Raw genomic sequence first — 17,481 nt, 5'->3', positions numbered from 1 at the left:
TGGATCCTCGTCTTCTTCTTTGGCAATCACATTGTAGCACTCCGGCACATGGCACAACTAAGTGGTCCAATCCAGTTGAATTAAATCCAAGGGATCCTACGGTACTCTGAATATTGCTTCCTTGACTTCCTATAATGCCTCATCAATACTTTCAAACCCATCCTCAAAGCTAAATGTCATCAAGCATCCCTCCTGCAAAATGTCCCATTCTTCAGTGCCATGGAAGAGCTCTGTTTCTAAGTACCAATTCACTGGTATTACATCCAAAGTATGACAAAATAGATGCACCCATTCGGGCTGAGGCTCCAATCCATAAACATTAGTCCATTTGACCAGGTGATCACGCGGGTCATTCCTTCCATCATATTTCTATGTTAGATGAACTTGTGGGTGACCAAACTGTAATCTCATCATCTTTCTGTACACGTGCCAATCATCAAAACTGTCTTTGTGTGTACCCCACCATCTCGCAGGTGTAGCGCACAACGCCCAATCTAAAGCTTGGAAGCGGTGCTTCTCTAGTACTTTAGAATTGTTTTGGAGAATTTAGCATCTACGGATAAATACTAATTCACTAGACAAGTAGCTGTGCCTAGAACAATAGTTTAAAGTGTTTTAGACTTTCCCTATAACCAATAGATAAGAAGAGAGGATAGAAGGCCTACTTGTAGTTCTACTTTCCTCTCATCTCCCTTGTATCGATTCCGTTGCTCCTTCCCGTACTTAAACTACTTGAAAAGTACCCTGTCAACACAACAGAAGACGAAAACTGATCAAAGCATACGATCCATTGAATATAAATGAAAGGAATCAGAAGCAATTCATACATATAAGCATTATGAAGGAACACAAATATGGAAAAAGGTTCAGACACTTTATTAGATAGAATAAGGAATTACAACCATCAGTGTCTGATTCAAAGTAATTCCTCCAGCTTGGATCCCATCCACATCACATCAAAAACAAGACAATCTTGTGGCATCATATCATTTGCTCCAAAGTCAAGTCTCATAGTAGCATTATCTCCTTACAACTGAACATAGTCCAGCCACTAATCACTTATATGAGTGGTCAATTTATAGGAAGATGAAGGAGGTTTTGTCATTAATGGTGACATGGAATGGCCTTCCATACTTAGAATTAGTTCCATGGAAGAAGGGATGAGAGGATAGGATGCACCTTAACTCATTCCTCATCCATTTTCGAGCTCATAGGAGTAGATAACTGAGGGAAGCTTCTAGATGACTCCAAGAGATAAGAATATTCCCCAAACCCCAATTGAATTTCTCTCAAATTCGCCCAGTGTAGCCTAGAGAGGGCTTAGGTGCTCTGCAAAGCACCCTGACAGTGTATCTACTTGCGTTGCAGAGCACCCTGGTAGTGTATCTACCTGCACTGGTCCCTTTACAGACCATTTCTGGATGTCTTAGGTCATGAAACTTTTTGGGAAGGAGGAATTCAAAGGGGTGACTTTTTTAGGGCATGTAGCAACTAAAATTAGGGTTTGATGAGCCCTAAAACACTAATCTGAATGTTGGGATTTTATGTGCCCAAATGGATCTGTAATAAGAATGCATCCAAAAATTTATTGACATCAGTTAAACCATCATAATGGGGCAGACTCCTTACCTCCGATGATACACAACACAACGACTTAGTCATCATATCACAGCACAACGTAGATACTTCCTGCAGTCGATTCTACCAGTGCTCCAGCTCCTTATTTGAATCTGATGTGAAGGAAATTTCGCGGTCCCAGGCAATGCGTCCATCTGGTGTCAGATTCACCCAATCCTGATCTTGCGTCGTTATATTATAAGTCTGGTCCAAATCATCATCGCTTTCATAATCATGGACTGGTTCAGTATAGCGCGGTCCTTCTGTAGGGTCCAGGGGCACTACTACGCGGAGAGATTTCTTCTCAAATATCATCTTCTTCTTCTTCAAATTGATTACCTCATTCATATCAGTAGCCCAATCAATCCCAAGGAGCATAGGGTATGGATTGCTGTCATCCACAATCTCTATCACTTCAAAATCAACCAATGCGCTCGCGCCCTCAATATCAACTGTCACTCCCTGCAATCATCCAATGGGGATGATTTTCTGATGATTTTCCATTCTTAACTGAATCGGAGACCACTACAGCGCAGTTGTCCCCATCCTCTCCCATGTCTATTTAGGAAAAACATTCACGTCCGACCCTAGATCTAGAATAACTTGATCCATCTAATATTCTCCTATTTGCGTAGTGAGCCTCATCTCACGCCCCATTCTTGCCTTATTCTTACCAATCTTCCTGACTACGTGTGGTCTGTCAGGAGCGTTTTCTTTTCTGGCGCACTTTTTTATCATCTCTTACAGTCCTTTCACAGCCTTTCTATTGCGCATATGCTTCATACAGGTCTCCAAGAAAGTAGTAAGCATGGAAGGATCCATCTCTTTAGCTGGATTATCCTAACTTCTTGAGGTAGAGGCCTTAGCGAAGCTTTTCTTTTCTTCCATAAACGTTTCCCTTGCACGCTCTAGATCAAACCCGATCCCCTTTTTTGGCGCTTTGTGGACCCATTCACCTTCTTGAGGCTGCTTTCCCTTATCTTCACTAGTCGTCATTCATCTTCGTAGCACAATATTTACCTTAACATCCTCGTCGTGAGGCTCAAACCTCATCATCTGCAGGTTCTAAGTTGGCTGCTGAGGCTGCGCCCCCTTTTCGTGTATCTTAGTTAATAATATAGGGCAATCCTCCATCGCATGGTCAAAATGAGTACAATATCGGCATCATAGATGTATCAGGTTCATGCAGTCTCACATGTAGTGTCCCGGTCCTCCACAGTTGTAAAAATGACCTGTCCCCGACCTCTCCTAGGTCCTCCTCCACCTCGGCCTCGTTCGCGCCCCTGATATTTGCCTTGAGCTCCCCCAATGCCTTGGTCTATAGGTCGGGTTTCTATCTACACCCTATATGAGGGCGTTTTATCCATCATTAGCTCATAACTATGACAATTATGCTCATCATGACCTACTAATTGATAGAAGTTTCAGAAGAGCTATTGCAGTGTCTGTACAAATTTATGCAGCAAATGGCAATTGTCTGGCGCATGTTTTCCAACTACATGACAGATAGCACACCATAGCGCGTGCCCTGTACTTGGCCCTACTGGAGCTTTTGGCCTCAGAGGCATTGGTCCCCCTACTGCAACATAATTCATGAAGACTAGACAATGATCTTTTTCATGCCCCTGATTTTTTCACTTCAGGCACCAAACTTCTTCGTGCACCTTTGGTCGAGATGTTCTATCTTTCTTCAAACTTTGAAATTATAGGCACAGGTTCTACAATTGCACATGAATCTGCTGAAACCCTAAATTAACATCTTGCATCGGTGTCTCATGCAATCTCATTGAAATCTCCAGGGCTTCTTCCTGGGTTCCAATCTTTTGCTGTGACAAAGCAACCCTTAGATGAGGCAGGAGCGAAGCCACAAACCATTTGCGGTGCTGGCCATCCATAAGATTCATGTTGGCTTCACAGATTGTGCACTTCAACCTCTAACCCAAACCCTAAGGTGTCTCACTAGGCTTCATCATGATCTCCTTGAATCCCACAATTAACTGAGCTTCAGATTTGGGCTTGTTGAATTCCTTATTCAGCGCGATTTGAATATCTGCTATTGTAGCGGTCAGATTATCAATGCAATATTTAATGTACCATGTTAGCGTACATTCCCGAAAAGTAGTAACCAATGTTGCTTTATTCATTTGATCATCTATAATACCCTAAGCTTCCTAAATTGCCTTCGTGATGAACCAAAATTGGTTTGGGTCCTTAGTTCTTGACCCCTTGAACATAGACAAATTTATTGAATTCGCAATATTGGATGGTGGCAGAGGTGGTAGTGTTGTGGGTGAAGGCGTATGCGATGGAGGTGGTGTGGGTGGATGGGGTATTCGTGGGAACCCTTGTCTTATCAGTTGAACAACACTTTGCGGAGAAGCCTATGCTGCTTCCTCGTCGTCACTCAGAGGAGGTCCAATCAATGGGCTATATTCAAGGCCTATTTCCCCTCTATCCCTGAAGATCTTTCCACTTCACGTAGCTCCAAACATCAAGGTAGTTGCATAACCCAATTTTCACACAAGAGCATCTTAATCCAAGTATTTAAGACCTTAAATACTTACCTCGCGGTCCCTTGAAGAAGTGGCGCTCTGCTTCGCTTTAATTGACCGAAGTATCAATCGCGAACTCTGTCATGAACCCTCCTATGATACGATCAAGCCAATGATTGACAACACATGTGATCTTGCCTTCAAAGGCTTACAATCTCCGCACTAACTCCGGGGTCCAAACTATCGGACCGTCAAGTCTCCACCTTCCTTGGCCATCTGCTAATTTCGCAATCCACTCGTATAATTCGACTGGGAAGGAACAAAAGAAGATTTTGTGTATCTCTGTGTACATATATCTGTCCAACCACTATTCTTTCATTAATAATGGATTCCTATTCTCTTGCACTGCGAATTCATGGATCTTTCTATCCAACCAGTCTTCTATCTCCTTATTAGTTAGATTCCAGTGATGCGACTGCACACCTCTTTATACAGATCCTGGTCCTGGCAATGGAACCATTTGTTGGCTTTATGGGCCTTGACCTAGGTTCAACGTTAATTAGCCAAACAAATCCCAACACTACCGGCCCTTTCGGCATCAATCCACGGAGCATGGACTGAAGTCTCACCCGAAGTAGTATGGGGGATGGAGGAACCAAGTTTCCACACCCAGAGATGGTAGTGATGTCGTTTTATGCCCTAAACCTTCCTTTGCGTAGGTCAATAAGTATTTTAGGGGCTTATCGATATACTTCTCTTATTCGTCTTTCAGACCTCCACGAAGGTCTATGATCATCCTTCACGTACCCTAGATAGGTGGATCAGACACTTACGCGTCTCTGTAATTATCCTTACTTCTATTTTTAACCAGATTAGCTTAAGTATTGAATAACTTCACATGCATTAAGATGATCTTCGTGTAGCAGATATCCTTACTTGCGTTCATTTAACAAAGCACAACATATGGATTTGCGCATTAATACAACATTAAAACATAAACCGAGTATTCATCATAGCATAATCATATGCATTGATAACAAAAGTAAAATAGATCATACACAGATAATTCCAGAATAATTCTCTTTATTTATGCTTCAGATATTCTTTACAGACTCTAACCGCCCTGTGCACACAGTAGTAGGGCATAAAAAATTTTAGGGGTGAATGTTCGCCCTTTGGGGAAATTAAGGGGTTTTAAATTTTTAGTCGGCAAATATTTTGTATCATAGTACATTTTTACAAATCACCTCAAATAGCCCACCTTATTTTAAGGGAGAGGGTAAAAAAGGTAAATTTAGCCCTTGAAATTAGGAGTTACAACCTTCCATTCCCCCATTTTCAAGAATAGGTTTTATTTAAGTGAATCCATTCGCCCATTTTCAAGAATAGGTTTTATTTAAGTGAATCCTATGGGCCAAAGGCCCAAATACCATATTTATAAAAGAGGTATGGTAAATTAATAAAAATATAAATAAATGAGAGGTATGGTAAATAAATAAAACATTTTTTATATTTACTCCATAAGTCACCTTATATACATGCAAGGGTGTAAACAAATAAAAATATAAGTAAAGTGGAGGTATGGTAAATAAATAAAATGTCTTTTTATACTTACGCAAAAGGTATGGTAAATAAATAAAAATATAAATAAACTAGACGCATGGTAAATAAATAAAACCTCTTTTTATATTTAGTCCATAACCCTTGTTCTTTTTATGAAGGCTCAAGAAAGAGGTTTTATTTAAGTGAATCCTATGGGCAAAATACCATATTTGTAAAAGAGGTATGGTAAATTAATAAAAATATAAATAAACGAGAGGTATGGTAAACAAATAAAACATTTTTTTATATTTACTCCATAAGTCACCTTATATTTACGAACACTCAAAAAATGCGTTATATTTAGGTGAAACCTATGGGCAAAATACTATGGGACAAATACCATGGACTAGATTGTTATTAATACCATGCAAAATTTTTTTATTAACCCTAATATTAGTATTAATAAAAATAAAAATGGCACATGGTATTCACCAAAATGGCACATGGTATTGACCCATGGTATTCACCTGGAATGTAGCCTATTTAAATGGGGGAATTAAACCAGCATAGATCCATCTTTGCTCTGGATCTACTAATCCCCGAGAGGTATCAAATATCATGATATGCAAACTAGTATAGAGTGAAAAAATATTTGATCCAATCAAGAGTAAAAATGGATGTTGTAATTTAATGTATGTTAAACATTTTAGCTTGGTTAAAATAAAAAATAAAATAAAAATCAACTATTAATTTTTATAAATTACTAATAGTAATTTTTAAGCTCTAGGTTTATGATAACCCATGGTATTGACCCATGGTAATACCATGGTATTCATGTGAGCATAGACTATTTAAAGGGGAAATTCTATCATCTTAGATCCATCTTAATTCTGGGTCTACCAAGTGCTCAGAGGGATAAATAGATTTCATCCCCCTAAGAGTGGTAGATGTGGAGTTAAGATGGATATAGGTTGGTTTTTATGATAATGAAGTTATTAAATAGACTTAGGAAATTATATTGTAAAAACATCTTTAGGTGAATGGTTAAAGCATAGACATTGGACAAGTATATTTGTATACTTCTGTTTTAAACTGAAACAAATCCAGGGCTAAAAGGAATGGATTGATTGCACTGGTAATCCTTCTGTAACTTTCCAACATATGCTAGAGTAAACAGATTGTAATTTGGGTGACTTTTCTAATTGCAAATAGGAACATACTTGTCTATTGGCAGGGTGGTTACGAGGTCCCTAGAAGTGATGAATTTGAATTTTTCTTGGTTTTATATATAGGATTAGGTTTTTTCTCATGCTTTCTGTGAATGGCACAGGTGAATTTTATCCTACACCCATTAGGTTATCGGTATGTAATTTCAGTAATTTTGATTTCAAAAGATATTTTAAAGAAATGAATTGATTTCATTTGTGTATTCAATAAACACAAGATTTTATAATTGAGTAAAATATTCGCCATGCTTGGTGAGAGATTCACCAAAAAATTATATATACATATCATATTATTGATAAAATCGCCTTCCATTTTTCCTATATAGCATGGAGATTCGCCCATTTATTATACATGTAAATTTAGGCGGGGGTTCTTAAAATTTTCCCTGTAGTAGGGGTATGCACACTCAGCTACAGAATTCTACCCTAGGTATCTGCACACACAGCTGTAGAGCCTCTCTCCTATGCTAAGACTCTTTGCTCCTATCTCTCACAGACCCATTACATTCATCAATGACTCAAAATATAATAATATTTAACTGAACTTCCTTAGACTCTTCTAGGACTTCCCTTTTATACAATCCCATGGTCTGTGGACCATGGGTGGATCCCTTAAAGCCGACGTAGGTTACATAAAAGAAAGATGGAAGTGCTTATTGAATCTTTACATCTTCGCGCTCTGTGGCCACAAAATGCAGAGCCTTTACATTTATTATACAAAACGTGGGCTTTCTGCCCCAAAACTTGGGCTTTTAACCCCAAAAATGACCCTAGGGGACCCGTTCCCAACACCTATTCTAAGGGGTTCCCTTGGTGGTTTTAAAAATGGGCTTAACGTTTTTGGAATGGATATAGGCTATTGATTTGATGATTGGTGGTATCCACTTACTGCCCATTCCAAGGGGTGGACTCCTCATAAACATAATGCACTTTACCATGTCATAATTTCTTTTGATGACTTCACCATTCAAACGAGCAGGGATTTTCCTAGAAATTGCACGTGTTTTAAGCGGTAAGGCAACAAAGTGAGGTGGCAGTGGAGATAGAGTGGGCGACATGGAAATTTATCATTGGATGAGAATTAATGTATGGTGGGACCCTTTGAAGGAAGGCGTGTGGCATATATTATGTCTACATAAGGTATTAAGTTATCGAGGAGTATATAATTATATTCATAAATATATATTGAAAGGGGATTTGAGCCATGTAATGACACACACACACACACACACACACACACACACACACACAGATATATATATATATTGCAGTTGTGAGCCCTGGTTAACTGAATCCCTTTGGTAGGAGGGGAGACATGAAGAATGAACCAAAAGAACAAAAAACTATGCCGCAATGCAACTTTATGCCGAAATTTGTCCTTCAAGCATGGGTTCATTTCAGTTTTGGTTACAGAGGTTTTGCAACCAACTAGATCCATGCCAACATTCTGCCATGGCCTCTATGGGTTGCTAGCCCTTACTGGTGATATGCCTCCTAAAATTACGACTGAACTGCTCCTCCCGAGTCCAAATTAGTCGTAAAATACCAAAAAGGCCTTGTGGAGATTAGTACTCCTCGATGATTTGTAGGCCAAGGTGCACCCTTAGGCTTCTGGTGCACCCATAGCCAACAACTCTGCGAAGCATGTCAAAGACTTCCAGGACTGCTAAAAATGTAAGGCTACAAGAGCCTCTAATGTAAAGTCATGATTTAGTATAGTTAAAAGAGGAAGTCATCCTTGACATTAAAACATGCCTCATAAACTAATTTACAAGATTGTAACCAGTATATGCATATATACACCCATCAATTTATGTATGCACATACCTTATCAACAGGATGTCCTCATTGCAATTTTTACTCTATAATAAAAGGATTCATATACTAAATACTATGATGGTTGAATCTAGTTCTTATGAACCATTTTGATGCCTTCAATATTTGTACATTTTTATTTATTTATTATGCACATCAATAACACATTCAATTATTTCATAAGGAAAACCATTCCAAGATAGGAATGCATTATACTCCCGTTCACCACATTTTTAAGCACTATTTCAGTTCAGAAATGCAACACCTATCCATCTAAAGTTATAAGCACCATTTCAATCCAGAAATGAAAACACATGTTCATTAATACTACAATCACATAAAAATAATTATCTTGGAATGTTCTGGGAAACTGAGTCTGGGACAAGGACTCTCCACCCAACCTTAGACAACTGCCACCAAGATCACTTGAAACTATTAACCCCGAGCCAGATTCCAGAGATTGAGAGGCTTGCTTCAGGGATAAAAACACCAACCACCAACTGAAATAGGGACTCTAGAGGACCTCCTTCCTCCACCCACTATCCACTCAACATTTAAATAGAACAAATTGATTCCATAGGCCAACTTCCCTGACCCCAAATATACCAAGGGAATCTAGAGAGTAAATCACCACCCTTAAAAAAAAACACAGTTGTTCCACCCACTTAGAGGAATAACCCACTATAAATAAACAACAAGGAGGTTTCAAAGGTTCTCCCTCCAAGAATTCAATGACACAATCCTCCACCCACACCAGCAAGGGAATCTGTTAGTGTCAGTATCTGCATACTTCCATCAGGGATCAAATTTTCTCTTTGCATTTTCATTTTAGGGGTCCCATACTGAAAGTTTTAAACCATTTCATTAGGTCATATCAAACTAATCCACTGATGGTTGTCTTCTCTTCATAAAATCTAATTTCTCCCCCATAGAGTATACTTGCTGACCCTTCTTCAGGTTGTCTTCAGTTATGGTTTCATGGTCAATTTGCAATCATGCTTTCATTGGGTCATAGGGTTTCATTTCCAAGGTCAAGAGCATGACTTAAAAGTGTAAATAAAGGGCCGAAAGGGTATGAGGATGATAAATAAGTCAAGCATGATGGGTTGTAGATCATAGTCACTATATAATGATCTTTTTAACTAATGTAATCTTCACCTCAAAAAACATGTTTTTGAGGTGAAAACAGAGTATTTTGAGTTAATTTGTATTTATTATGTAATTTTAAGTCACTTTATTTAATAAATGATCCTAGCTACACCAATGCATCTCTCCTTGCTACAAGACAAAGAAACACTGCAAAAAACAGTTCAAGTTGAGCATCATTCACTTGAAAAGGAACAAAGAAGGGGAGGCATTAAAAGCAGAGATTTGGAAAAGGTCAAGAAACATTAGAAAGTGGGTTTTTCTAGTGAAAAATCAAAATCTACACCTATATAAGGTGTCACATTTCATTTTCAAGTTCATCATTCTCATTTGGAAAAGAAGGAGTCAAGAAGTGAGAAAAAGAGGAGAGGTTGAGTGAGCTTTGGGCCAAGGAGAAGTGGCACTGCGCTTCTGGAGGTTGGCGCTGTGCGTTTGGAGCAATGGAGAAGTGTCGCTACGCTTCTGTAGTTTGGCGCTGCGCATTTTAGGAAGTGGAGGTGGCGGTGTGCATTCAGGGGGTGGCGTTGCACGTCTGAGCTGGGTGCTCCATGTAGGGAGGTTTCAGCAGTGCAAAATTACACTACGCTGCGCGTTCAGAGGTGGCGCTGCGCATTTGTAGTTGGCGCTGTGCATTGAGCAAAAAAGACCAGAAAGCCTCCAAACTTCATAAAAACTTCCAAAGAACCCTTTCATCTCTCAAACAAGTAAGTGCCCTCACTATACCTCATCATTGAAGTTTCAATTGTAGTGTTTGAAGGAATTTACCATGACAAAGGTGAAACCTTAGTTTCTCCCTCAATTACATTCTAGAAAACCCTAATCCCCTCTATTTTTCCCACCACCTATCACTAAAACCCTAAACCCCTTCCCTATATCACTCCATAACATTCTATAACCCTTAATCCTTCATCACACAAGTTATGTTTCAAAAAAGGATCTAAGCCCCTCTCCCCCATTTTCATAATTCATACCCTCCCATTCATTTTCTAGCCCACCAAAATACCTCACAAGGTTATTTCCCATTCCCCCGCTCCTAAACCACTCTTACTCATTCCCTTCATCCCTTTTCTAGGAGTGCACAGCCTCAAAATTTGCAAACATGGACAGAGAAGATAGAGACTATGAGGAGGAGGAAAACACCGGCAGTGACAGTTCAACAGATAAACATCGACATTAGAGAAAAGCACACAAGGGAGGCATAATTATCAGGGAAGAGCCATCAAACCTCAGAGAATTCCAGGCCTCTCAGTTGGCTGTCACTTGTTTCAGACATCTAGGGTGCTATGAGTTCTATGAGTAGGTAGAGAGAGTTCAACACCATCCTAAGCTCACAAGGATTTTTGTAGCCCATCTTCAGGACAACAAGGTGACTCTTGCTGGGGTGACATTTATAGTTTCACCGTCCATTATTGCAGATGCAACCAGGATTCCGAATGTAGGGGAGAAGTGGTGTAAGGCACCGGACCTGGATGAACACTATTATGAGCCTTACATCAAACCCAGGTATAGAAATGAGGTGAAAAGACTTTTTCCTTTTGAGATTCCTTGAAGACAAGTATGCCCCCATGATGAAAATGATCATGAAATATTTCACTTGTGAGGTGTTGGGCAGCGGATTCCCCAATAGCGGGTTTTTGGGGCTTAAAGCCAAAGTTTTGGGTCAATGTAATGTAAATACCCCGTAAAATGCGGGTACAGAGCATGAGAGTCTAGGGTAGTCCACCCTAAAATATTGTAATTTAATTTAGAATGTGTCGACCTACCCATGGTTTGCGAACCATGGAAATGTATAAATAGAGCGAGGCTCTAAGGGTAGAAAGTAGTTTTTGGCTAGTTCTGATGTTAAGTGATATGGGTTTCTGAATGCAAAATTCGCTTTGAGTTTGTAAGTCCAAGTCGTGGTTGGTAGTAGTAAGAGTAGGCTCTGCAGCTGTGTGCGCAGAGGCCTGGTAGAGTCCGCAACTATGTGTGTGGACCCTTGCATCTGAGTGCCCAGGGCAGAGTTGAGGTTGTAATAGAACATAAGTTTAATAAAAAGATAAGTTGATTCTAGTGCATCTGCTTGTAGATTTGTGTGTTTATGCTTCTGTTATATTCTTATGCATCTCTTTATACTTTTTGGTTCCATGCACTTGTTATGAATGTGAATGATTAATAAGACTACTGGGCCCATAAAATTAAGTCATATCTATAATAATAACACAGTAAGGGTAAAGGATCTAGACAACACCTCTTCATACTCTATACCCAAAAGCTACGCGAAGGTTAGACGACTGCGCGGAGCAGCACGAGTGCGCAAGATTGGATCGCGACCCTTCCAGAACTCATCAAGACATCCCTAGGGTGCAGAAACCTGGTTCCAACACCCTCTCATACTACCTCGGGTGAGACCTCAGTCTATGCTCCGTGGATTGTTGCTGAAAGGGCCGATAGTGTGGGATTTGTTTGGCTAAATCACTTCTGAACCTGGGTTAGGCCCCAATAAGCCAAAAAATGGTTCCACTGCCGGGACCGGGATTTGCCTAAGGGATGTCTGATGTTGGAACAATGGAACCCCACAAAGAAGGAAATTGAAGATTGGTTGGATCAGATCTTCACGAGTTCGTAACACAGGAAAAGAGGACTCCACAGATATATGAGAAGAGGTGGTTGGATTGCTACGTATATACGGAAATCCACGAGATCTTCTTCGTGACCTTTTATTCAGCGTTGTATGATTGGATCGCGAGGTTAGCCGACAACCAAGGAAGGTACAAGCTCAATCAACCGATAGTGTGGACTTTAGAGTTAGTATGTAGACTAGAGGCATCAGAAGATAAGATCGCGTGGGCCATGGACCATTGGCTCGACCAGATAATAGGGAGGTTTATCATTGAGTTCGCAATAGACACAACCATGAGCTATAGCGAAGCAGAATGACGTTTTCTCAAGGGACCACGAGGTAGGTACATCAAATCTTTGAATACCTGGATTAAGATGCTGTTATGTGAGAAGTGGGTTATGTGAATACATTAATGATTGGAATGACATGGAGCGGAAATATCTACAAAGGGATCGAAGGGTTAGGAAACAGTCCTTTAATTTCACCTCTGCAAGCGAGCAAGGAAGAGCGTGCTTGGGCTTCCCCGAGAAGTGCGGTCAGTTTGATAAGGTAGCGCATTCTGCAGCTATCAACTCCACTTACGCCTTCACTCGCTTCATCTATTTCACCTCCATATTCACCCATCCCACCTCCACCACCCCCACAGTTCAGCATGGAAAGTGCGATCAAGCTACCCATATTCAGAGGAGTAGGGAATGAGGATCTGGACTAGTTCTGGTTCGTGGTAAGAGTAGTGTGGGAAGCACAAGGGGTCATGGATGACAACATTAAGAAGGCCACCTTGGTGAGCGTGTTGCAGGATCGCGCGTTGACTTGGTATATCAAGCACTCGAATGATCACCCAAATGTAGGAATAACAGAGATCCAGAATGCGTTGAACAGAGAATTTAGCTAGCTGAAATCATAGACACAGTCAATCATCGGATTTAAGGAGATCGCGATGCTTCCAGGCAAGACCCCCTGGGATATGGATCAGAGACTGAAGAGTACAATCCACGAGGCTAATATGACGCTGACAGATGCGCAACACTGCACATGGTTTGTGGCGTCTTTGACACCACACCTGAGGATGACGTTGTCACAACAGAAGCTTTCAACCTAGGCCGAAGCACTGGAAATAGCGATGAGGTTGCATGAAACAACAATGCAGGATCCAAGATTGGGAGTCCAACAAATCCATTCAACTACAAAATCTATGCTTGGAGATGCAGAGTTTGAAGCAGGATAGGGTGCCGCGTGTTAGCACCTAAATCTGCCTCAGGCTGAAGGAAGGCAAAAATTAGGGTAACCACTAACCACGCTCAGTTTGGTAGCTAGCCCTACCAGAGCAGGAGAGGGCTCTCTCCAAGTCACGCTCAGTGAATAGATAATCAAAAACGGTCTGAGATGACTTACAATACAATGTTTACCTTAGGTTAGTAAGTGAATAGGGATTCTAGAAACAATTTTATGAAATGACCGAGCTTCTGGGATGTTATGGGACTGTCTCTCAGCAAAGAACATAGAATTGAATATGAAGGCATAGATTATTCCGTGAGGCAAGGTAGGCGGAAAGTGCAACAATTTCGGTTTAAGGTAACGCAGAATGGAAAGATTGCTGAAGAAAGTGAAAAGCACATAGTTGCATGAATCCTTTTCAACATAAAAATAACACTGTACATGAAATTTTCCCATAGGCAGAGCAATATAAATTGAATTCTACCTAATCTCACTTAGAAAATTTCACTGAAATGAAACGTGAATTGAATTATGAAACATAACAAGATACATATGGAACATAAGAACACATTTTCTACACTCACAACCACAAGAATCTCATGAAATAGAGCCGCTGCCTTTCATTAATTCTCTGTCAAAAATACATAGTGCAGAAACAGAGTTTCTTTCCCACAGTCTCCCAGAAGTTATAAGCCAGCCAACCCTTTGCAAATAACTTGCATACAATATATAGAATGTGTGAGGAAGAGATAGAACGCCCAAGGGTTGGGGAGTTACTCGAATCATTGCGAAATGGAGATGGAGAGACAACCATCAGCTACAGGTGCAGCGCTGCAAACATGACTTTTGGCATTGGGGTGACCGTTTGCCTTCCTTCACCACTTGGATAGAAGCCCATCTGAAGAAAAAACTATTTAAATGCAGCCTTTGGTGCCAAAAAACCAAAGTGTAGATGACCAGACCCACTTGGAGAAGTCGCGACCCGAAATTTCGCGAAACGGGAGAAAATTGGCAGTTTTTTCCTCTGTCCGCTACGCCAAATTCTCTGTGCATCGTGCCACTTTGGAGCCTATTTTGGGGCACTTTCAGGTGTCAAAAATGTACCCAAGTGGGCTTGTTGGAAATCCTGTCCTGCCTACTTTCTAACCCCACTATAATTTCCAAATTTGGTGCTCATTTGCCCCTCCAAATCTTCATTCTCCCAAAACTGCTTTTCGTGTGTCAAAAAAGTGGCAGAGAGGCCATTTTTGGGTGTTTTTTGACCTTTAGGAGACCCAGATCTTGTCAAAATTTCTTGCCCAGACACCAGTAATTGTAATTTTCGATGTTGAATCCAAATATGCAAGCCATTCCTCGATTGGAGCCCTAGAATTTTAGCGTCGCGCCAGTGGCGTGACGCACGAGGAGGAATTTCCTGTTTTTTGTCCAAAAAATCACCATGCGACCAAAATTTTCCCAAATTTTTTGAAATTTGGGCTGGAAGTTCTCTATGAAGTGCTATGCTATGCCAAGGAAGCCTAAGCCAAGATTCAAAGCTGATATTGCTCCTTTGCCTCCTTTGCCTCCTTTGCCTCTTTTGTCGCTTTGCTTAATCTTGCCTTTAGGCTCCTGATTCTTGCTTTGGAGCTCATGTTTTGGGCCACGTAGTGGTGAGTCATGTGCCTCAGCATGTCTTTCTCCCTATTAGCTTTATCCAACCGCTACTCCAAGTGAATTTTCACTTTCTCTAACACATACTCCCGATCCTCATCTCTTTGCTCCATAGGTCTGCCTTGTGCTGCCATGATGTGTTGCCTGTTTTCCTTGATCATTTGCAACTCTATCTCAGCTAGCCGATCCTCAAGTTGCTTGTTCCTCTACTCCAGATACTGCACGTTCCACTTGGCCCTCTCCAAGTCCAGGGATAAGTTCTCAATCACTGATTGCTGCTCCTGAATGATCTCTCCCAGCAGAACATTCCTAGGTTCTGCATCTGTCTCATCATCCTGGAGGAGAACAAACTCGGTCTCTTGCTCACCTAATGGCCCTTCCTCCTACACTGGCTCCTTTCCCTTACCCTGCTCCTGTGGTGCTGATGTCGGAAGCGAGGCCCCTTCCATGTTATGCTCTTAACCTGCAAAACGATACCCAAATACAGAATATGCGAAGAGAAAATACCCAGAACACAGAACAACAATGATTTTATTATTGAGAGAGTAATGTTCACTTGCCTCTTTGAGGGGGCAACCTCCGATAGAGCAGAGCTCGATTACAAAATAAGACACAACGCTCCTTGCAGGGAGTCTCTATCCTTTAGATATGACTCATACATGCAATACCACGGATCAATACCGTGGGTTTTATTAATACCATCTATCTAATACTACGACCCATTTGCAACTAACTGTGGTCCCATCATTAATTGCGGGTTAACCACTTACAATTATTAATATGGGCTTTATTGACTCTTGACTATGACATGATCCCATTACATAAATAAGGGGGTTAGGGTGGGACCCTAACATGCCCTCCCCCTTAAGACTAGCCTTGTCCTCAAGGCTGAAGCTGCGGAAACTGCTGAAGAATAGTGGCTGGTTCCCAAGTTGCATCTTCCAGAGATGTGTCTTTCCATTTGATGAGGACTTCCTTAATCATGCGGCCACGCAGTTGCTTGTCTCATGTGTCTAGGACCTGTTCGGGTTGAAGCCAGATGGACCCTTCTTCGTCCAATTCAGTTAGACTGGTCTGAATTTTGCAATTGTTCCCAATCACTTTCTTGAGGCATGAGACATGGAAAACTGGATGGATTTTTGCAGTAGGTGGAAAGGCCAACTTGTAAGCCACTTCTCCAATGCGCTGAAGTACTTGATATGTTCCGTAGAATTTGGGAGATAGTTTCTGACACCCCTTGTCTTTGGGTGATGTTTGCTTATATGGTTGTAGTCGTAAAAAGACCTGATCCCCTTCTTGAAATTGGCGCTCTGAGCGATGCTGGTCTACCTGTTGCTTCATGCGGTTCTGAGCTTGATGAAGATTCTCTCTAAGATGGGTGAGCATGGTTGCGCGGTGTTGTAGTAGTTGCTCCACTGCTTGTACTTTTGAGCACCCCTTGAGATACGAAGTAGGTGAAGGCGGAAGTTGACTATATACTACTTCATAGGGAGTCATTTTGGTGGTGGCATGATAGTTGGTGTTATACCACCATTCAGCCAGAGGTAACCACTGTACCCAAAGGTGTTGCTTTTCTGAAGTGAAACACCTAAGGTAGGTTTCTAGACATTTGTTGACGGCTTCAGTTTGACCATCCGTTTGCGGATGATAGGAAGTACTGAGTTTTAGTTGAGTGCCTTGTATCTTGAAGAGTTCCTGCCAAAAATTACTGGTGAAGATCGGGTCACGATCGGACACAATAGAAGTGGGCATGCCATGCAATTTGAAGATCTGATCCATGAAAGATTGAGCGACCAAAGTTGGTGTAAACGGGTGGGGTAGGGCGCAAAAATGGGCGCAAAAATGAGCATACTTAGACAGTCGGTCCACAACCACCATGATTACTGACTTGTTCCCTGACTTTGGAAGACCTGTAATGAAATCCATAGAAACCTCCATCCAAATTGATGCCGGAATGGGCAATGGTTGTAATGTGCCTGGTATGTTGACGGTTTCCCCTTTGTGGCGTTGACAGACATCGCATTCTGCTACGAAAGTAAGGATGCCCTTTTTCATGCCTGTCCAAAAAAATGATCTTCTGGTGTGAGCATACGTCTTTTGAAATCCTGAATGTCCTGCAATGGGAGATGAGTGAAATTCTGCAAAAAATGCAACTTTTGAGGGTGGATGTTGG

Source organism: Pinus tabuliformis, chromosome 9, assembly GCF_031772625.1.
Source record: "Pinus tabuliformis cultivar Carrire ecotype Pingquan chromosome 9, CPIR1, whole genome shotgun sequence".
NCBI lineage: Eukaryota > Viridiplantae > Streptophyta > Pinopsida > Pinales > Pinaceae > Pinus > Pinus tabuliformis.
The sequence above is the reverse complement of the archived record's forward strand: the minus strand, read 5'-3'. Positions refer to the sequence as shown.